The sequence below is a fragment of the Diabrotica virgifera genome, chromosome 4 (assembly GCF_917563875.1).
Source record: "Diabrotica virgifera virgifera chromosome 4, PGI_DIABVI_V3a".
In the NCBI taxonomy this organism is placed as follows: domain Eukaryota; kingdom Metazoa; phylum Arthropoda; class Insecta; order Coleoptera; family Chrysomelidae; genus Diabrotica; species Diabrotica virgifera.
The window spans coordinates 199,474,594-199,497,698 of NC_065446.1; the positions used below are offsets into that span (position 1 = coordinate 199,474,594).

The following is a 23,105-nucleotide window of genomic DNA, read 5'->3' on the forward strand; positions in this document are numbered from 1 at the left end:
ATTTGATCATTTTTTAGTTTTTTTAAGATTTATTGTACAGAAAGGTATTTAGATGAATCTTTAATATTCGAATTGTATTTATATAATTTTATTCGACAAATGGACCCCGCGACACCCCTTATTGAAAAGTGGTCCCGATCAAATTTAACGAAACTTTGGTCAATGATAGTCCTCAGTGAGTTAAAAAGGTCCTGGGGACCTAGGTCTGAAAAACTATTATTCTTGAGCTACAGCCTTCTGAAGTTCTTAAATTCAGGTACTCGGTTTACGTTAAGTGAACTGATTCACGGTCTAGTGAATGAAAATATCTATTACTGAAAGAAGTCAGACTCATTTTCTTCATACATATTTGCGTGTTGCATATTAATTCATGGTCAAAAATAGATGCATCACATTTTAGTCTTCAGAAAACCTCCGAAAAGTCCTCAGAAAAATAAAGAAGTGCGATAGAAAATGTGCTGCTAGAGCAACATAGCAATTATCATGTTTTCATGAATGCTTCACACTTATCCAATACCAGTATAGCTGCAGTTACACCTTATCTTTAAAAAACTACTAAACAGTGGCGGATTTAGAGGTGGAATAGGGGAATTTTGTAGTAACACAGTCCAGAATTAAAGAAACATGATTATTACATGTTGAAATATGTTAGCTTACATGCAACTTACTACAGACAGACAAATTCAACTCAATTAACTCGGCAGTTAGGAAAATAAACGGACTTTTTGCACATGTTATTACCTATGTTTTTTTTTAATTTCGGTTTATCTATTTTATATATTTTGGGGTTGGTGTTTTATTGGAAGTCGCCCCCCCCCCCCCCCAAGGCAAATGTTTCGCCATTGCTGCTGAAATATCCCCATAGATCATTAGTTAACACGACCTAAAATATGATGCATCTAACCAAAATTAGCAAAATCATAACGTACAGGTAGTCGAAGATGACATAAATCCGATGTTTTCATAGTAAATTGTAATTAATATTTCGCGTTTACCTACTACCATGTTAGTCCAGGACGCATCTGTTTTGAGATAGACGTTGAGAGGTGACTCAAATTTTTTTGCAGAAATTGCTTGAAAATAAATCAAATAATAATATTTGAGTTATCCTCCCTCTCAAAAAGGTCCGGAACATTGTTTTAATAATCAAATTGTCCAAAAATTAAGGAAAAATTCGATTTTTTTTTGTTTTTTGATTATAACTGTAAAGTATTCATTTCCGAGAAAAGTTTTATTGGCATAAAAGTTGCGTAATTAAATTTCCTACAATATAGAATTGGTGAAAAATTTTAAAAATAGTCACCCTTGTTGCAAAATAGCAATAATTGCGAAAAACAATACAAAAACAAGTATTGGCATTTTACGTTTTTCAACCATTTATGCTATACCTAGGACCTTCATATTTCACACACAAAAACATTATGATACAGTTAAACAATACTGTAAATTTTATTAAGATCGGTTCAATAGATTTTGCAAAATAAATTTTGCAATCCAGCTTTCGCAAAAAAGAAATCATTTTTTAAAATGTTACAGGACTAAAAATAAAGCAGATAGCAAGTTGAATATTTTTTTTGCTTATAGAAGTGTACTGTACCTTCCATTTGCAATTTGCAAAGATAAAATCGATTAATTACCACGGCGTCAGGAAATTTTTAAATAAACAATTATTTTTGGTGCTACGAGCAGGACAGCGGTGTTCGATTCACACAAGTTGATTTCCACCAAAATTTCTTCTAATCTTTATCTAACATGTTATTTTCTTACTCTATATTTTGTTGTATTTTAATATTTTAATTCCACAAAAATCAAACTAATTTTATTATTGTTTGTGAAATATTGTTTAAACAGTTGCATATGTTTAAAAATAATAAACTTTTATTCTCTTAGTTAAAATATATACACAATAACGTTTTTGCTAATAAAAGTGTTATTTCAAAGGATAGAGTATATGTTTTTATTTTGCAATAAACAAATATATTTATTTATACCGAAATGTAATAAAAAATTAAAATATATCAATCATTATATATCCGCTGTCCTGCGCGTTGCACCAATAATGAAGGTTTATTTAAAAAAAATCCTGACCGTGGTAGTTAATCGATTTTAATTTTGCAAAATTGCAAATGAAAGGTACAGTACACTTCTATACGCAAAAAAAAATTAACTTGTTATCTGCTTCGTTTTCAGTCCTGTAACATTTTGAAAAAATGAATTTTTTTTGCGAAAGCTGGATCGCAAAATTTATTTTGCAAAATCTGTTGAACCGATCTTAATGAAATTTACAACATTATTTTACTCTATCATAAAGTTTTTCCGGGTGAAATATGAAGGTCCTAAGTGTAGCATAAATGGTTGAGAAACGTAAAATGCAAATACTTGCTTTTGTATGTTTTTTCGCAATTATTGCTATTTTGCAACAAGGGTGACTGTTTTTTAAATTCTTAACTAGTTCTATATTGTAGGAAATTTAATTACGCAACTTTTATGTCAGTACAACTTTTCTCGGAAATGAATACTTTATAAGTTATAATCAAAAATCGAATTTTCCTTTATTTTTTGACATTTTGATTATTTAAACAATGTTCCGGACCTTTTTGAGAGGGAGGATAACTCAAATATTATTATTTCATTTATTTTCAAGCAATTTTTGCAAAAAAAATTGAGTCGCCTCTCAATGTCCAAATGTGCTAATATTTTTACCGATGAGCCCTGGTCTATGTATCTACTTTGTTTTTTCTTTTCGTATTGAAATCAAGTCTATTTAATCCACTCAAATCTGATATGCTGGAGATTATTCTTTGCAAGTCATCTAAGCTATTTGCGAAAACTACTGCTTCGTCGGCATACCTAATGATTTTTAGTGGCATTTAATTATGCATGCGTGAAAACGTGAGAGATACCTTGTTCTGCTCTAGCAGCACTTATTGTGGTTGTTCCTCAATTTTCTGAAGGCGCTTCAGTAGCAGTGGCGAAATATATGCCTTGGGAGAGGGTGCGACTTCCAATAAAACACCAACCGTTAAATACATAAAATATATAAACCCAAATTACAAGACATAGATAATAAATAATATGTGCAATAAGTTCGCTTAATTTTCCTAACTGCCGAGTTAATTGGGTTGAATTTGTCTCTCTGTAGTAAGTTTCATATCCGCTAATATATTTTTTAAGTTTCAATAATTTTTTTAAATTCTGGACCGTGTTACGGGGAGAAATACCCTATTCCCCCTAGATTTGCCACTGTTCAGTAGTTTTCTAAAGATAAGGAGGAACTGCAGCTATGCTGGTGTTAAACAAGTCTGAACCATTCATTAAAATATGATAATTCTTATGTCGTAGTAGCAACACATTTTCTATCGTACTACTTCAGTTTTCTGAGTACTTTTCGGAGGTTTGCTGAAGAGTAAAATACGATGCATCTATTTTTAACCACGCATTTATATGCAACACGCAAATACGCATGACAAAATTAGTCTATCTTCTTTAAATAATAGATACTTGCATTCACTTGACTGTGTGAATTTGTGCACTTAACGTAAACCGAATACCTGAATTTAAAAACTTCGGAAGGCTGTAGCTCGAGAATAATAGATTTTCAGACCTAGGTGCTATAGACTTTTTTAAACTACTCACTGAGAACTATCATTGACCGTAGTTTCGTTTTTGACCTGAACCACTTTTTCATAAGGAGAGTTGGGGGGTCTTTTACGATTTTAAAAATTTTTGATACGATACTTGTGACGGTAATATAATTTTATCATCTAGAGCACGCAAAATTTATTAGGCAAAACGTGTTTTTATATTGTCTCTGACAGTATAAAAGACGGAACGAAAAGCCATTTGATTATTCTTGGTGAGCTGAACGAAGAATAATCAAGAAGGTATAATAGGTGAGTCTCGACCACATTATTCGGATCCCTTCCGAACCCCGTCGACTTGGAATGTTGAGCGATTACGACGTTTCATTTACCCATCCTATATGAGAGATAATCGTAATTCCTTACATGTCTTTCCTCCTGGCGAGTTGAGCGAGATGGCCTCTCGTTTTATAACCGTTTCTCATTAATAAATAAATGCAATTCCGATCGTTGTTTAGTATTATTCAGTCATGTATCAAATATCTTAAAAACGAATCCTAACTTCGACTGAATTTGCTACCCGTTGTCTTCACATTTGGAAAAGAATGCAGGGGTCATGTACTATCGTCATAAGCCGGTTTCATATCTTTAATGTGAACTTTGTTAATTGTTTTTCTCGTTGCTTCTTTAACTGGAATTTGGATAAAAATTACTTTTTATAATACTTTGTGAATGGTATATGGACAGGAGAATTTGGGAGCTAATTTGGCATTCAGCTGTTTGGCGGCGTTTAGTCCAGACAGCCACTGCGCATCCGCTAGGAAAAATATTCCGATTCGGATTTTTTGCACAACCTTACTCAAAATGGACCTCTTTGAACAAATTTGCGTGTTGCCAGGACCAAAAGTGGGTCAAAAATTTTTTAAAAGTTTTTTTTTTGTTTTTTCCTAAAATTATTTTTTTGCATGGAACAAAGTTTTTTTAGGTTTTTTGGATCATTCCAAACAGAAAAGGTCTTTAGCGACTTTTCTTTATAGCTGATAGTTTTTGACACATAAGCGATTAAAAATTGAAAAATTGCGAAATCGGCCATTTTTAACCCTCAAAAACTATGTGAAAAACTGAAAATTTGAATGTTGCCAAGGTAGGTGGATATTCTTTAAACATCGGTTGATGAAATCCCGAAGAGTTTTTTGCAATACAATATTCAAAACTCCTTTGTTTTTTAATTGGTAGTCAAGCATGCTGAAAGGTTCTTCAATTCTCTATTCAGTAATATACATAAACATTTACATAATTATTTACAAAGGGTGCCAAAAAATTTTTATTAAATTAAATTATTTGACAAAAAAAGAAGAATTTATGTAATTTATTTAATTCAAAATACAATTTACTGCTTTCACAAATCAGAAAACAAAGTTTATTTCACAAATAAACATTGCTTTTCGCTTAAATTAAATGTTCAAACTTCCAAGAGGCAGGTGGCTGGCGGGAGCTGGCTTGAACATTGAGTTTAATCGAAAAGCAATGTTTATTTGTGAAATAAACATTTTTTTAGTTTTCGGGTAATAGTAAAATGTATCTTGAATTAACTAAATTACATACAATCTATTTTTTTCAAATAATTTAATGAAAAAAATTTTTTTTGGACACCCTGTATAAATAATTATGTAAATGTTTATATTATTGAATAGAGAATTATTGAAGAACATTTCAAATGAGCTAGCACACGACCCCTATTCTCATTTAAAAAATCATCGATCACGTATTTACGCCCAGATGGATGACGTCTTTAGTATACCATATAGTATATATGCCACAATATCATAACTTAAAAATAAAAATCGACCTGTTTCAGGATTTTTCCTCAAAGTCGAAGGTTTACGAAATAACGAATTTATTCCTTTCATTTGCAGCATACTGCACCCAAGTAGCAATTTGTCGACGCGACAACGTTGTCTACCGCGTGGCAACGTTTTGTTACAACGTTGTTATTGCCTAGAAGACGACCCTATTCTGCACTAATTTGGTGGACGATTTTTGAGTTGTCTTGACGTTGCCTAGGCAACCTCCTATGAAGCAACATCGTTTCGTAAGCGTTGCATAAGACAACTGAAGCGACTATAAAAAGAACCTGCGCGTGCAATGGTTGCTCAAGGAGTCAGACTAGTAATGTTTTTTTACCTATATTTTTAACACCTGTATGGTGAATGCGAAAACCAAAATGGTAACTATTTTGACATCGTATTAGTTATTTAAATTTATATAAATACATAAAGGACTTAAACAAAATTACCTGATCTGAAAATTTATAAACGCATCTCAGATTACCGTCAAATATGGATATTTCACCTTTTAAAAACACACGCGCTACTTTTTTACGACATTTTTGACAAAAAATATGCAAATTTAAAAAAATCAAATTTTAATATAAAAGTTAAAATTTATGTTAAAGATGTTCTGTATAAATTTAATGTATTGATGTTGCTTTTAAAGGTATCAGAAAAAGGCATCATTTTTTATATTCTGTATTTTCATTTTCTTACATCCCAAAAATCTCAAGTAAAACCAAAATGGTGCATTAAACAATATTACCTTATTACTAAAAAAATACCTTATTACCAACCCTAGACCGATAAGACAACTTAGAAGTCCAATCGCCAACCAAGCCCGGCCGCGCTGACTATCCCAACCATTTTAGAACGCACCCTCTTATTGGGTGACAGAGAGGTCATGTGACCAGTGTCAAAAGTGTAGCATTCTCCTTAACAGCGTTGCCACATTTTGGAGATTTCTACTTTTTTGGTAGATTTTTAATATTTTTTAAAATATTCTAGTAGGTAATATTGTTTAGTAGATTTTTGTTATATTTCAACATTTTGTTATGAATAAAATAAAATTTGCTTTTTAATAGTATTTACCCCATTTCTAAATTAATTTTCACACATTTGGTTACAATTTCCCAATCCGAAAATAAGACCGAAAATAAGATTCAGAATAATTAGGTCATTACCGAAAATAAGATTCAGGACGTAGATGATGAATTTTACAGAGAAACGAAACATGAAACTGGAAACTGGATTCTTGTGTAACAAACTTGCAGATTTCAAGTAACAGTGCAAGCAGTGTTTCAGGTGTTATTGAAGAGTTCTGACATTCGGTGAGCCTATTAGAAGCTAACGATGGAAAACTAAAATATCTAAACATATGTAACTTTGCAAAACACAAAATGTTGTGTTCACGTGTTTCTAATGTTAAATGCGAAACAATTGTTTGAAGAATTTGATCCAGACATGCAGCTGTTAAAATTAGTGGATGACAAAATATTCTAGTTGTTAAATGTACCTATTCATTTTTTTCGAATCATGAGGAAACTATAATAAGTATTTTTGAAAAATTTAAACGCAGAATGAAAGACTGCATTATTTAGAAAAACCAAAACGTTTCTTTTGAATGAGATATTTGGAATTAAAATGACACTACATTTTGTCTTTTTTTCACCCCTGTAACTTATTAGAATAAACATTATAGAAGTTTTCAGGGACTTTCGGTCCTCGGTAATAACGTAATCTTTCTTTCTGCGTTTAAATTTTTCAAAATACTTATTAGTTTTCTCAGGATTCGCAAAAAATGAAAACATTTAAAATACATTGAACATTTTAACGGGCGACATTTTGCGCCTATCCCCTTAAGTTAGCTGTTGTTTTTATTATCAAAAATCCCAAATATATCCCAAAAATCCTTAAGTATATTTTAGTTTTTGATTTAGTAGATTTTAGCTAAAAAATGGTAATTACCAGTTGTTGTTTTGGAATAATTAGGTTTCCAATTTTTTGGAATTCCTCTTGGACAGTTAAGACGGATATGCAGATTACTGTATAAGTATACTGTATTTACATGGCCTAAAAAGAATCTACTGATTTTGTGAAAGCAAAACTACTGAAAGAGTAAAAACTGACCTGGCAACCCCGTCTAGCAGACAACCCCGTCTAGCAAAGCTGATACAAAGATAGAAAGATTAAGGTTATCAAATCTACTGATAAAACAGTGGACAATGGAATGGAAACCAGCTATTAAAAAAACAAACAAACAGGTTGTTAAATAAATCGAAAATTTCCAGCAAAATAAAACATATAATAATAAGAAAAAAATAAGGTTATAAAGTAAATTCTTTTTCTCCTTCTGAAGTTGCCGCAAAGGTGTCACACACCTAGAACAACACCTAGGGTCGTGACAGACAACTTCAGAGTCGACCAGGGCGTAAATTAGTTTAGCATTATAACGTTTTTAAGTCGTTGCGATTGTTGAAAAAACCGAACTGTGATATGTAGTTGTCACAATGGTAATAAATTAGTTGCCCGTGTAACTAAAGGTATTACTTAAAGTTGTAACATCGCAATGTCAGTCGGGATAGGGGACGTTGGCCGAAACAACTTAAAATGCTCTCGGGCAACGTTATATACAGTGCATTTGTTTGTACTGACAACCAATGCGTCGAAAAATTGCTACTTGGGCATACACACACATGCAACCGTGGAAAATAATGTGGCACACGCTTGATTAGCAATTAAAAAACAAAGGAGTTTTGAATATTGTATTGCAAAAAACTCTTCGGGATTTCATCAGTCGATGTTTAAAGAATATCTACCTACCTTGGCAACATTCAAATTTTCAGTTTTTCGCATAGTTTGTTTTTGAGGGTTCGCAATTTTTCAATTTTTAATCGCTAATATGTCAAAAACTATCAGCTATAGAGAAAAATCGCTAAAGACCTTTTCTGTTTGCAATGATCCAAAAATCATAAAAAAACTTTGTTCCATGCAAAAAAATAATCTTAGGAAAAAACAAAAAAAAAACATTTAAAAAATTTTTGACCCACTTTTGGTCCTGGCAACACGCAAATTTGTTAAAAGGGGTCTTTTTTGAGTAAGATTGTGCAAAAAGTCCAAATCGGAATATTTTTCCTAGCGGATGCGCAGTGGCTTTCTGGACTAGTTAGAAATGTTGTGTTTTGTCCATTTTGCCGTACTTTCTGATTAGAGTTTGAAGGTCTAACAGAAAATATTATTTAAAACATTTAACTACACGCGCTGGCGTATTTTTTACGCCAGATATAAGAATTCCACTGCAAATATATTTAAATATTACATTTTTGACCTTGTTTATCTCTCTAACTCATCACTGGAATTTGCTTTACAATTGGTTTTAGTTTCGTTATAATCGGCGTTCTGGGAAGATCGTAATTTACAGTTTATTATTTGTTGTTTCCGGTCGTGCACAATATAGCCCACGATTATAGTAATATAAGTAGTAATATAAATACATCTTTCAATTGTTTTTTAGTCATTATGGAACAAAATATATTTTTCTTTATAAACAATACTTTTTCTCATATCAAAAATCACATTTCAAAAAATTTTTTATTAGTAATTTTATTTATCATGGAATCAGATTCCAGTTATAAATCCCAATTGGCTTACTGAGAAGGAACATCAAATATTCGCTGATGCTGAATAAGGTATATAACAAATAACTTATTGTATTTTTTCAAAAAAAAAAAAATAAACATATCCGCTGTTTTTAAGTGTACTTTCTTGTGGCGTATAAAGTACGCCACGCGTGTAGTTATGTTATAACTTGATGCGCGGGTAGTTAAAGGTTAAATCGTTCATTTGTTTTCTGCGTTCTTGTTCTAATTTGGTCTTCCAAATCGTCTAGCCAGTTTGCTGATTGAAAAGCGAGGTTGAAATTCTCCGTGAAATTGTTCTAGTTTGACCAGAAGTCGACATTGCTTCGGAACCATAATATCGCTTTTCCCCTAAATATTTCTGGTAGCGCTTTTAGTAACGCGTCGTCTCGAATTCGGTAATAGGTATTTGGTTCGTGTAGTCTCTCCAAAAATTCTGTGGGGTCTTTGGATCCGTCAAAATGTAAGGCCCATTTCTAACTGTGTCCATTATTTGACTATGATTATTTTCCGTTTGGAAATCGTATGTTTCTGGATCTTCCGGTCCGACATTGGTAACTGTGTCAGTCTTTTTAAGCGTATGTGTAAGACCATTCTTGATCGAAGATTGTCTACTTTACCTGTCGTGTCTAAGTCAAATTCTGCCATAACATTAATTAAATCTTCTTTTCTTAATTTATATACCCAGTAAGATAATTAGCGTTAATTACTTATTAATTACAGAATGTGGTCAGGACTCACCTATTATACCTTCTTTATTATTCTCCATTCAGTTCACCGAGAATAATATAAATGGCTTTTAGACCAGGGCGCATCTGTAAAAATATTAGTACATTTAGACGTTGAGAGGTGACTCAAATTTTTTTGCAGAAATTGCTTCAAAATAAATAAAAATAATAATATTTGAGTTATCCTCCCTCTCAAAAAGGTCTGGAACATTGTTTAAATAATCAAAATGTCAAAAAACTAAGGAAAAATTCGATTTTTTTCTTGGTTTTTTGATTGTAACTTTAAAAGTATTCATTTCCGAGAAAAGTTGTGCTGACATAAAAGTTGCGTAATTGAATTTTCTATAATACAGAATTGGTTAAAAATTTAAAAAATAGTCAGCCTTGTTGCAAAATAGCAATAATTTTGAAAAAAACATACAAAAACAAGTATTCGCATTTTACGTTTTTCAACCATTTATGCTACACTTAGGACCTTCATATTTCACTCTGAAGAACCGTATGATATAATAAAACAATACTGTAAATTTCGTTAAGATCGGTTCAATAGATTTTGCAAAATAAATTTTGCAATCAAGCTTTCGTAAAAAAAATTCATTTTTTCAAAATGTTACAGGACTGAAAATAAAGCAGATAGCAAGTTCAAAATTTTCTTGCATATAGAAGTGTGCTGTACCTTTCATTTGCAATTTTGAAAAATTAAAATCGATTAACACCACGGCGTCAGAAATTTTTTTAAATAAACATTAGTTATTGGTGCTACGCGCAGGACAGCGGATAGTTTGCTCTGATTGGGCATTCCAATGACCTTTGATAATGATTGATACATTTTAATTTATATCACATTTCGATATAAATAAAAAATTTCTTTATTGCAAAATAAAAACACATACTCTATCCTTTGAAATAACACTTTTATTAGCAAAAACTTTCTTTGTTCACAAATTTTAACTTAAATAATAAAAGTTTATTATTTTTAAACATATGCAATTTTTTAAACAATATTTCAAAAACAATAATAAAATTAGTTTGATTTTTGTGGAATTAAAATATTAAAATACAACAAAATATAGAGTAAAAAAATAATATATTAGATAAAGATTGGAAGAAATTTTGGTGGAAATCAACTTGTGTGAATAGAACACCGCTGTCCTGCGCGCAGCACCAAATATTATTGTTTATTTCAAAAATTTTCTGACGCCGTGGTAATTAATCGATTTTAATTTTGAAAATTGCAAATGAAAGGTACAGTACACTTATATAAGCAAAAAAACATTTCAACTTGCTATCTGCTTTATTTTCAGTCCTGTAACATTTTGAATAAATGAATTTTGTTTGCGAAAGCTGGATTGCAAAATTTATTTTGCCAAATCTATTAAACCGATCTTAATTAAATTTACAGTATTATATTACTGTATCACAACGTTTTTCTGGGTGAAATATGAAGGTCCTAAGTGTAGCATAAATGGTTGAAAAACGTAAAATGCGAATACTTGTTTTTGAATGGTTTTTTCGCAATTATTGCTATTTTGCAACTAGGGTGACTATTTCTAAAATTTTTAGCTAATTTTTTATTGTAGGAAATTTAATTACACAACTTTTATGTTAGTACAACTTTTCTCGAAAATGAATACTTTTAAAGTTATAATCAAAAAACAAAGAAAAAATTCGAATTTTTCCTTCAATTTTTGACATTTTGATTATTTAAACAATGTTGCGGACCTTTTTGAGAGGGAGGATAACTTAAATATTATTATTTGATTTATTTTCAAGCAATCTCTGCAAAAAAATTTGAGTCACCTCTCAACGTCCATCTCAAAACAGATGCGCCAAAGATGGTATAAAAACATGTTTTGTTTAATACATTGGCGTACTCTATACGATAAAATTATATTATCGTCACATACGTAATATTTTTTAAAGCTATTTTCTTGTAGCATATAATATTATGGTTGATTCGCTAATCTGACACAAAACTGTCTACACTACAATCACAATAAAGATGCACTAAGTAGAAATAAACAAACCAAGACACGTTGAATGTTCGAGGATCACTCGCAAATCATTATTTGGGAGTGCCCCTCGTGCTTGTTTATTTCTGGTGCATATTTATTGTAATTGTAGTGTAGACAGTTGTGTCTCAGATTGGAGACTCGACTATGTCTACTATATTTAGTGAGAATTGCCCACAATTTTATTTCAAAATACGTTTATTCTGACGTTTCGATTTCCACATAGAAAATCGTTTTCGAACATCTTCAAAGTGGAAATGAAGACGTCTGATGGGGTAGATAAGAATAATCCGATTGTTACTACTACTAAGAACTGTTAAACTTAAATCAAAGAAAATCAAGATATACTGTCAAAGAAAACATTGAAAGCTAAGCTAAAAAATGTAGGAACTATACGTGCAAGCAAGGATTAGAAAAAACTTAAATGCGGAAGGTGCCCGAGATTAAAATCTATTGAAACTTTTGTAGTACATTATTTCACGGTTTTTGCTGTAAATTTTAAAGAACCACTTGGATTGACATGAAATTTGGCATATACGCATAGCTAATATGTCAAAGAAAAAAACTGATATGGTGCCGCTGTGTGTTTTTGCCCTGGGGATGAGTTTCACCCCCTCTTGCTTGTGAATAAATATATGTCCAAGATAAGTCCCGAAATGGATAAACTGACTAATTTTAAGCAACTTTTGTTCTATAGAGTTTTTTCAACAAATCAATACTTTTCGAATTATTTGCAAGTGAATATGTTCATTTCTCAACAAAATAACCACGTTTTTAGACGGTTTTTGGCAAATAAATCAAAACGTAAGCATTTCGTCGAAAAAAAATATTCTTAGCAAAACTATAGCCTATAAAAAGTAAAAAAAAAACGGCGTATATACGAGGTCTCTATACCTAGCAAAAGCAGAGTTAGGGCTAATGAAAAATAGGCTCATATTCGAAAAATTCCAAATATAATAAATTCAATGTGAAATATCCAAATAATGAAGCATTCTTGGGAAAAACACATTACAACTTTTTCAAAGTGTTTAAAAAAAGCTTAATTTGTGTTTTTATGAAAAAAATTTCTAGCATCAAATGTAAGCAAGTTACGCTCAAAATAAAGTTGGCCCCTTTTGTTTTGACGAAAAAAATCAGGAAGATCACCACCAAATTAGCAACTTAAATGAAATTAATCGTTACCGCTTCACAAGTTACTTTGCTTGTGTTGTGTTTATAATATGATCGGTAAGTTTCATCGACTCAAAGTGCCTATTTTTGAAAAAAAAAATTAAAGTAAAATTTTTTAAAATTTTAATTTTGAAAAAAACGCTTTTTTCAAAATAACTGACAAAATGTTAGAGATACCAAAAATCTTATACAATAAAAAAAATCAGTTTTACTTTTCGGAATATTTTGTATTTTTTGTTTTTCTGTAAGACAAAAGTTGGTCGGTGTTTCAAGATTCGGTGTTTCTAAATTTGCATACACTCGTGATAAGTGACTCGTCCAAGCCCTTTTAACTATAGCTCTTTTAAAAATAAGGACTTTGAACCGATGAAACTTACAGATCATATGATCATTACATACGCGAGTATAAAACTTGTGAAGTGGTAACAATTAAGTTCATTTGAAATGCTAATTAGTCGGTGATTTTCCCGATTCCTTACCAAAAACAAAGAATGTGTGTGTACTTTGTACGCACGTAAGAAGTTATACTTCTATTATATAATTTCTTAAAAATAAATATACTTTAAAGAGTTTGTTTTAATTTTTTTTAAACACCAAACTAATTTTGTGCTTACCGCTTTCAAAAAAATAAAAAAAAAGTATAGGATTGCACTAGATTTGAACTCAAGACCTCTCGATCTCTAGCCGAATGCTATACCAAATGCGCTACGAAGACTGTGTCTGTATCGGTTTGGAAGTACCTAATGACAATTCACAGTAAACCAATAGACAAAGTGATGTATAATAAATATACAATAAAATGTAATAATACTTATCTTACTCCTGAGGAAGACAAATCCAAAGACACAAAAATTATAATAAATATATTTACTAAAAACACTAATATATTCTTTTCACACTTTTCTTGCACTGATATATTTATACATATATCTTATTTCACGAATATAAATCTGTTTTGGATTATTTCGACAATGAATATTTTATTGTGCAAAATATGAAGAACGAAAATAAATTGCAAATTACATTGCTGTTTATTGAAATAATTATTAGAGCCATTTACTTTCGCACTTCGTATGTTGCACACTGAAATATTCGTTGTCGCGAAAATCCAAAACAGACGTATGTTGGTATAATTAACCATAACTTGAAAGATTTAGAAACTAAACGCCATACTGTCTGTGTGCGCATGCGCGCAGTATTATGAAATTTTACTCTCAATGGCGCCTAAAAAAATATAACTTCAAAAAGGGACCAACTTTATTTTGAGCGTAACTTGTTTACTTTTGATGCTAAAACTTTTTTAAGAAACAAAAATAAGCACTTTTTACATTTTAAAAAAGTTAAAATGAGTTTTTCCCAAAAGAGTGCTTCGTTTTTTGGTTATGGCACGTTAAATTATTCGATTTGGAGTTTGACGAATATGAACCTATTTTTTTAATTAGCTATAACTCTGCTTCTACTAAGTATAGTGACCTAATATATACACCGTGATTTTCACTTTTTTACGTTCTATATTTTTGATAAGAATTTCTTTTTCGACCAAATACTTACTTTTTGAGTTATTTGCGAAAAACCGTCTGAAAACGTGGTTAGTTTGTAGAAAAATTAACATATTAACTCGCAAATAACTCGAAAAGTATCAACTTAACTTGGTGAAAAACTTTATAGAACAAAAGTTGCTTAGAATTAGTCATTTTATCTATTTTCGGACATATTTCTTTATTTCGAACATATATTTTTCACCCACAAAAGAGGTGAAACTTACCCCTAGGACAAAAGCACACATCGGCACAATATCCCTTTTTTCTTTGACTTGTTAGCTATGTGTTTGCCAAATTTCATGTCCATACAAGCGGTTCTTTAAAATTTAGAGGTTTTGCAATATTTTACCATTAAAGAACGTACTATTAAGAATATGAGCCATAAACATCTACATCTTAAATCAAATGGGAACTACTGCAGATTAAAAATATAGCTGTTCCAGAATTAAACGAAAAAAATTTGAAAACAAAATACGAAAAGATATAGCTAATGATACGAAAATAAATATCATGACAATTAATACGACACGTTTTATAAAAAATGAATGAGTAAGTAAGACTAGAGAAAAAGCATGGAAACTTCAATCTACTGAAAATTTATTTGAGAACTGCCCATTGAAATTTATTTGAATAGAAATAAGAACACGGTTATACTAATGGAAACATTAAAGAATAATAGAATAATTACAAACCTTCCTCTTCTTCATGTATCATGTCCTTTCAGAACGTTGGTTAGCATCATAGCTATCTTAATTTTATTAACTGCCACCCTAAATAGCATGCTTGTATCAACACCATACCAATCTCGCAAGTTCTTCAACCACGAGGTTCTTCTTCGTCCTGGACTGCGTTTGCCTGCTTACAAACCTAGAAGAACCATATATGAACAACCATTATGAGCAAATACGGAGAAATTGTAAAGATAGGAAAGGACAATGTTCAGAGTTCAGAGTTATACAGGATAAGCCAAATAAAGGGCCTATTAGAAATATCTCGAGAACTAAAGGCAACAGAATCATGAAATTTTAAATTTTGAATTAAGGGGTTTTGAAAAGAGTCATCTATTTAATGAAAATATTTTCATCTATTTGCTACTTCAGGTTATACCTAAAGTCGCTTATAACTTCGTTTTTTTAATGGGACACCCTGTATATTTTCACATTTTTTGATCCTCTTCGATGTCTTTTTTCTTAAAATATGAGGTTTTGTAATGTTATACAGTCGAACCCGCTTATTAGAATACCTGTTAAACGAATATCCCGCTTTAAGGAATAGAAATTTGAGGTCCCGAAACGTTTCTACTAGCCACCAATGATCGGTTATTAGAATATCCCGGTTATAGGAATACTTTTGCTTGGCACGAAGGCTATTCCAATAAGCGGGTTCGACTGTATAGAGTATTTTAAAAGATAATTACGTTTTTTTATTAATTTCGTAGCAATATTCACACCCTGTAGAATTGTAGTAGTTTGATATCTAAAACTCTACTTACATTCAAATGACTTTTAATATAGTCCACTATTGTTAAGAATCATTAGTATAGCTAAATTTTTAATTGAAGTATACAGGGTTGGTCGAAACTCGGAATGAGTATTTTCTGAGTTTTCTTAAATGTAATACCCTGTATTTTTTTTTTTTTTTTTTTATTAGAAAAAGAAGTCGCATCCACCAAAAGGTTATTAGCGACGGAACAAAATATAAATAACAAAAGTAAACAACTACAGGTTGTACAGAATGTTTATGGATTTTAGATAATTAACTATATTGTCGCAGGAATAGTTTTGACCTAGAGCCTGTGGTAGAGCGTTTGGGATTTTGTAGCGCTGTCTTTCTTGGTCATATTTACTACAAACTATTAAAAAGTGTTCGACTGTTAATCGGACGTTACACTGATCGCATATAGGTGGATTACTCTTTGTGAAAAGGTAAGAGTGCGTTAACCTGGTATGTCCTAGACGTAAACGCGCAACCGCAATTTGTTCTCGTCTATTGCGCGACGATGGAAACCACTAAGACACATTATTTTTTATTTTATTTAACTTAGAATTAGATTGAGACCACTCATTTCGCCACAAACACAACACTTTATTTTTAAAATAAGCTTTTAAGTCACTGGAGACACACTTGTCTATCGGCTCCGAAAAATCACTTAAACTTGCCTCTCGTGCAGACCTGTCAGCTTCTTTATTTCCTGTTATTCCGACGTGTGAGGGAACCCATACAAATTGAACGCTTCTTCCATGTTCATGAGCTTGGGAAAGCTGGTATTTTAGCAACTTTTCAAAAGGATGTTTCGGAAAATTGTGTTTTAATGAGTTAAGAGAGCTAAGGGAATCTGTTATGATCAGGGCTTTGGTGAGTGTAAGCTCGTTAAGAAGTTTCACAGCACGGTATATGGCGTAGAGTTCAGCTGAAAATGTGCTACATGCTGGGGGTAAACGGAAAAGAAGATTGTTTACTAGTATCGCTACACCACCGCTTGCACGACCTGCATCTGTACGGTCTTTGCGGAAACAATTGAAATATTTTGAATTGTACAACTGATTGGTCTTTAAGTTTGTCTCCTGTAGACAAATAATATCTGGAGAATATTCGGATAAAAGAAGCTGTAGCATAGGAAGACGATGGAAAAATCCATCAATGTTCCATTGAAGTATCGAGTTGAATGTTGTTAACAGATTCGGAGTTAGATGATACTGAGCAATTATCTACAGAAGAGTCACTGTCTAAGTCAGAAATCTCTTTCCCTAAATGGTTAAGAAGTTTCTTTTTAAGTTTTGTAAACTTAGTTTTTGTAGATCTATCATTTGCATATTGATAGCTGCTTTGTAAAAGATAGAGTAAACCAGGCATATCAGTTGTAAATTCTTTAACGACGCTAATAGTGTCGGGGGAGCCTTGGACATTATCAATCAGTAAGGACAATTGGTGGTAATTTAAAACGAATGGTGGGGTATGATTATCAATAAAATTTTCAAGAGTTTCCCGTGTAGATGGGACTTTAGATGAGCGCGGTTTTTTTGGTTTAGAAGATTTGGGTTTTGCAAACAGATTTTGTGATGAAATTGCTGAGTCTGAAGGAGGAGTATCGATCTCACCCATACTGCGTTTTATGGAAGAACTTGCGTTTTCGCAAGTGCTATTAGAGTTTTCACTTAGATGTTGTGGCTTTATGACCTTTGGAAGTACTGGAGCAGACTCATTGGTAATGACAGAAGTCGAGCTTGAAGTTTTGATTGTAAGATTGGTTGAAATGGTTGTTTCGGAAAATTGTGGTGATGTATCAGTTTTATTGGAGTTTTCTGCAGTTGTATCTAATGGAAGAGGTGCTGATAGATTGGAGGATATTGCTTTAGGAGTTTGTGAAAACGGTATTGCCGCTGAATGTGGATGACTGAAAGTGTTGCTATGAGTAGGAGTATTAGTAATTTCTTGGTCATGGAGATTTGTAGGTGTAGGTGATATGCTCGGATTTGATAATGCATAACTTGATGACTGCTGAGTGTTTGGTAACTTGTGTAATATACTTGTTGGATCTGTTTGATTTGGTACTTCATTGTTTGAATCAATATGAGTTAATTCCGTTACTGAACTGTTATTGCATTGGGATGATATGTGTCCTGTATTTTTGCAAATAAAGCAGGTGAGTGTACCTTGTGACAAAAATATGCGGTAAGGTGTTTGGTCGAAATTTATTAGAATAGAATCTGGAATTGGTGATGTTATAGGGCTTACATAAACTTGCCTCCGAAAGCTCAATATGTGACTATATTCGGGAAGAGTTGAGCTAATTTTCAGAAATGTTATTGGGGAAATAAGCTTTAAACCAATATTCTGTAATTCTTCAACTAATACTTTATGAGGAATTGACGGGCAGACACCAGACAAGACTAGTCTTTCTGCTGGAGAGACAAGTCTCCGTGCTGTTACAACTTCGCCGAGTACTTCTATAGAGCCATGTTGTTGCATGAAATTATCTACTACGGTTTTGTTTGCCAAATACATGCAGATTCTATTATGAGATAATCTAGATGAAAAAATAATATTTTTTGGGTTGATTATTGTGCCCAACGGAATTAAATAATCCTGCAATTTAGCATTATCGATACAACTAAATACAATTGCTTGGGTCTTACTCGGAAAAGAGTTTGAAGCGGCTGATGCATAACTGTTTGTGATATTCGAACGTTGATTTACTGGACTGGTTAGATCGGAAGGTGTGTTTACATTGTGTGAAGTCATTTTAGCTGCAGTGGCGAAAGCTTCAGTCCGGCTCTGGTAAGCGACAAACCGACCTCATGCTAGCTAACCTCACAAAATGATTGAACGGTGGTGTATATTTATTATTTGACGTTTTCTTTTCACAATAATAAAGTAATAATTACCTATAGATGACTTACGTAGTAGTATCTAGTAGATAAACACTTTAATTTTAAAAAACTATTTAATAATACCACTTGTTTTTAGTAAAAACTAGGAGTACAATATCAGTACAACTTCACCATACCTTGCCAGGGCCGGTCTCCCCCCTGTATTTTTGTATTGTAGTGAAATAATATTTTATGGTGCTTTTTTTATTTCTTAAGCATCTCCTATACCAAACTGCTTTAATTTGTGCTTAATTGTTAATCGCACCAACAATCTTATCTACGTAGGTATTCTGATAGCTAAACCATTATTGGTAATTTTAAGGATCAGTCTGAACTAAGATGTATTTATAGAACTATAGATGTATTATTTGCGATTGAATTTTTTCAGGGCCAACCTAATAAAATTTTACTTATTTTTTGTTGCAGTTAATATTTAGATTGAATCACCAATAACTCACAAATTAAAGCAATTAGGTATAGGGAACACTTATAAAATAAAAAAGTACCATAAAATATCATTTCATTACAATACTAAAATACAGGGTGCATTTAAGAAAACTCAGAAAATATTCTTTTTTTTTTTCGACTAACCCTGTATACTAAAATTTCAAAATTAGCTATACCAATGATTCTTAACAGTAGTAGACTATATTAAAAATCACTTGAACGTAAGCAGAGTTTTTAATGTCAAAGTATTACAATTCTACAGGGTGTGAATATTGTTACGAATTTAATAAAAAACGTAAATATCTTTTAAAATACCATGTATGATATTACAAAACCTCATATTTTAGAAAGACAACATTGAGGAGAATCCAAAAATGTAAATATATACAGGGTGTCGCATTTAAAAAAACGAAGTTATAAGCAACTTCCGGTATAACCGGAAGTTACAAAGAGATGAAAATATTTTAATTTAATAGATCATCCTTCAAAACCCATTTATTCCAATATTCATGATTCTGTTGCCTTTAGTTCTCGAGATATTTCTAATAGGCCCTTTATCTGCCTCACCCTGTATATGGAGGAAAAAAAGGTGGAAGGTTGGGTGAAACGAACGAACAGGGAGCTAGAGGAACTATATTACGAACCAATCATCAGTCGTGTCATAAAAACACAGAAAGTGAGATCGATGGGAAACGTGATGAGAATGAAAAGGAAGAGAATGCCCAATGTGACCCTAAAACGGAGCAGAATCACGAAAAGAAGGAAAAGAAGTCGCAGACAAAGATGGTTTGTCAGCGTACAGGAAGATCTCAGAAATAAGGGAATTATTGGTTGCGAAGGAAGAGTAATAAACAGGGATGAATATAAAGATTAGTGAGTCAAATTAGTAGACAGAATCCAGCCCACTTGAAACAAGTTTTGTAGTATACAGTGTGGGCCAAAGAAAATGGTCCACCTCGATATTTGGTAGTATTTATAAGATACAGGTCGATTTTTGATCTATGGGGAACACATTTTTACGTTACATACATCTGCCATTTGTTAACCCCCTCCCTTCCACTTCGCCCACCCCTTATTTTTAAATAGGGAATAGGGCCCGTGTGCTAGCTGATTTGAAAGGTTATTCAAGTTTAATTATTTATACAGGGCGCCCAAGAAAAATGATTTGGAATTAAATTAATTGACACAAAAAGAAGAATGTATGTAATTTATTCACCTCAAAATACATTGTGCTACTAACAGAAAACAGAAAAAAGTGTGTATTTCATAAATAATCACTGTTTGTTGCTTAAATCCAATATTCAACCTACCAAGAGGCAGATGGGCGGCAGCTTGAACATTGAAATTAAGCGAAAAGCAATGTTTATTTATCAAATAACATTTTTCTCTGTTTTGTGACAGCAGTAGAATGTAAGTTGAATTAAATAAATTAAATACTTTCTTCTTTTTTGTCAATTAATTTAACCCAAAATAAGTTTTCTTGGACACCCTGTATAAATAATTATGTTAATGTTTATATTAGTGAATAGAGAATTGAATAATCTTTCAAATAAGATTTCACACGACCTCTATTACATATTTAAAAATAAGGGGTGGGGGAAGTGGAAGGAAAGGGGTTGAAAAATGACAGATGTATGTACCGTAAAAATGTGTCCCTCTTAGATACAAAATCTACCCTTTTCTTCATTTCCTTAAAATCTAATAATAAATATTGCCAAATATCGAGGTGGGTTCTTTTCTTTGGCCCACACTGTATTATATATTTTTTATTAAATTAATCGTGTTTTTAGCTCTAGGCCTGTTAAGCTTTGTAAATCAATAAAATAAATTGTTTTAATCTATTTTTTGTAAATGTGGTTATATTATAGTCGGAGAGATAGAAGCGGATTTTGTGCGTGATAAGTAATATGGAAAAACTATACGGGGATATGTTGAATTAGTTGTGTACATGACTTTCCACAGTGGTCGGAAACCAGAGTGGGGGACGAGGGTAGTTATAAGGGGTCAAAATCGCGGTTTTTATTATTTTTTTTGTGACGCTCATGATGGAGATAGTGCACCAAAATTTGGGAATAAGTAGGTCATGACGTAACTAAGTAAAATCTCTAGGGGTGGAGCGCTGCGTGGCCGACAAATGGGTGGGGGCAAGGGTAAATATAAAAAATATAAGGGGTTTTTTTTGACGTTCGTGATTGAGATAGTGCAACAAAATTTGGGTATAAGTAGACCATGACATAACTAAGTAATATCCTCAGAGCCGAAAACCACAGTGGGGGACGAGGGTAGTTATAAGGGGCCAAAATCGCGATTTTTATTTTTTCTGTGACGCTGATGATCGAGATAGTGCACCAAAATTTGGGAATAAGTATGTCATGACTTAACTAAGTAAAATCTCCAGGGGTGGAATGCTGCGTGACCGCCAAAGGGGTGGGGGTGAACAGAAAAAAATATAAGGAGTTTTTTGCGTGATCAGTGAGGGGTCATGAGCATGACAAAAAAAAATAATAAAAATCGCAAATTTGACCCCTTATAACTACCCTCGTCCCCCACTCTGGTTTCCGGCTCTGCGGATTTTACTTAGTTATGTCATGGTCTACTTATTCCCAAATTTTGATGCACTATCTCAATCACGAACGTCGCAAAAAACCCCTTATATTTTTAATATTCACCGCTACCCCCACCCCTTTTTCGGCCACGCAGCGTGCCGCATTGGAGATTTTACTTAGTTACGTCATGACCTACTTATTCCCAAATTTTGGTGCACATCATGAGAGTCACAAAAAAAAAATAAAAACCGCGACTTTGACTCCTTATAACTACCCTCGTCCCCCACTCTGGTTTCCGGCCGTTGGGGAAAGTCATGTACACAACTAATTCAACATGTACCCGTATAGTTTTTGCATATTACTTAGCACGCACAAAATCCGCTCCCAGCCCTTAGACTATTACTTATTTTAGTAATTAAAACAACTATTATGATCTTTTTTGTTGACATTTTTGTTGGGAATAAACCAAAGATTATAAATTCACCTTCGGTATTTCAAGTTCTGAGTCCAGCACTGCAAGTTGTTACTAAAATACAAAGATTCTTTTATTTGAAAATGACTTTGAAATGAGAAAACCAAAGAATAATAATTTACTTGTTAATACGCTTTAATAATATTGTTGCTAGACACGTAAACGGTCATTGTACGATGTTGGTCGATGTACCAATAAAACTGTGATTTTTTCACAAAGTTTGCGTCACCTTGTGAAATATTCTTCTTCTTTCTAGAAACTCCTTATGCCCCCCAGGGGCGTCGGAGGTTTTATTCATCCTCTATCCATATCTTCCATTTTTTGCGGTCCTTTACTAACTCTCTCATTTGTTGATGTGTTTTTCCTTTTTCCTGTCCGATTTCTATAATCTGATCGATCCATCTTTTCCTTGGCCTCCCTTTCTTTCTTTTACCATATGTTTTTGATTCCATCACCTGCGTGGAATATGCTTGCATGTTTTCTTAACATTATTTTTCTTTACTCATTCGCTTATGTTGGATAATAAAAAAGGTAAGTACTTTAACAACTAGCCTTGTTTTCTATTAATACAGGCTGTTTCAAATAAATATGGCAAACTTTCAGGGGTAATTCTGCATTAAAAAATAATGACAGTTTGCTTGATAAACGTATGTCCGCAAATGCTTCGTTTTCGAGGTAGGGATTGTTGAATTTTTTCTTACAAACAGTTGAGATATGCAAATAATATTTGGTGGGTTTAAGAGGTAGCTTTTGTGCAGTTTTTTGACATAT

General features: G+C 32.4%; 1 protein-coding gene across 1 annotated transcript in view; it reads left to right on the top strand.

Moving 5' to 3' along the window:
• The window catches only part of LOC126883787 (acetylcholinesterase-like), a 168,797-nt gene that overhangs the window by 134,942 nt on the left and 10,750 nt on the right, over positions 1–23,105 (top strand). The gene's annotated exons all lie outside the window — the stretch shown is intronic.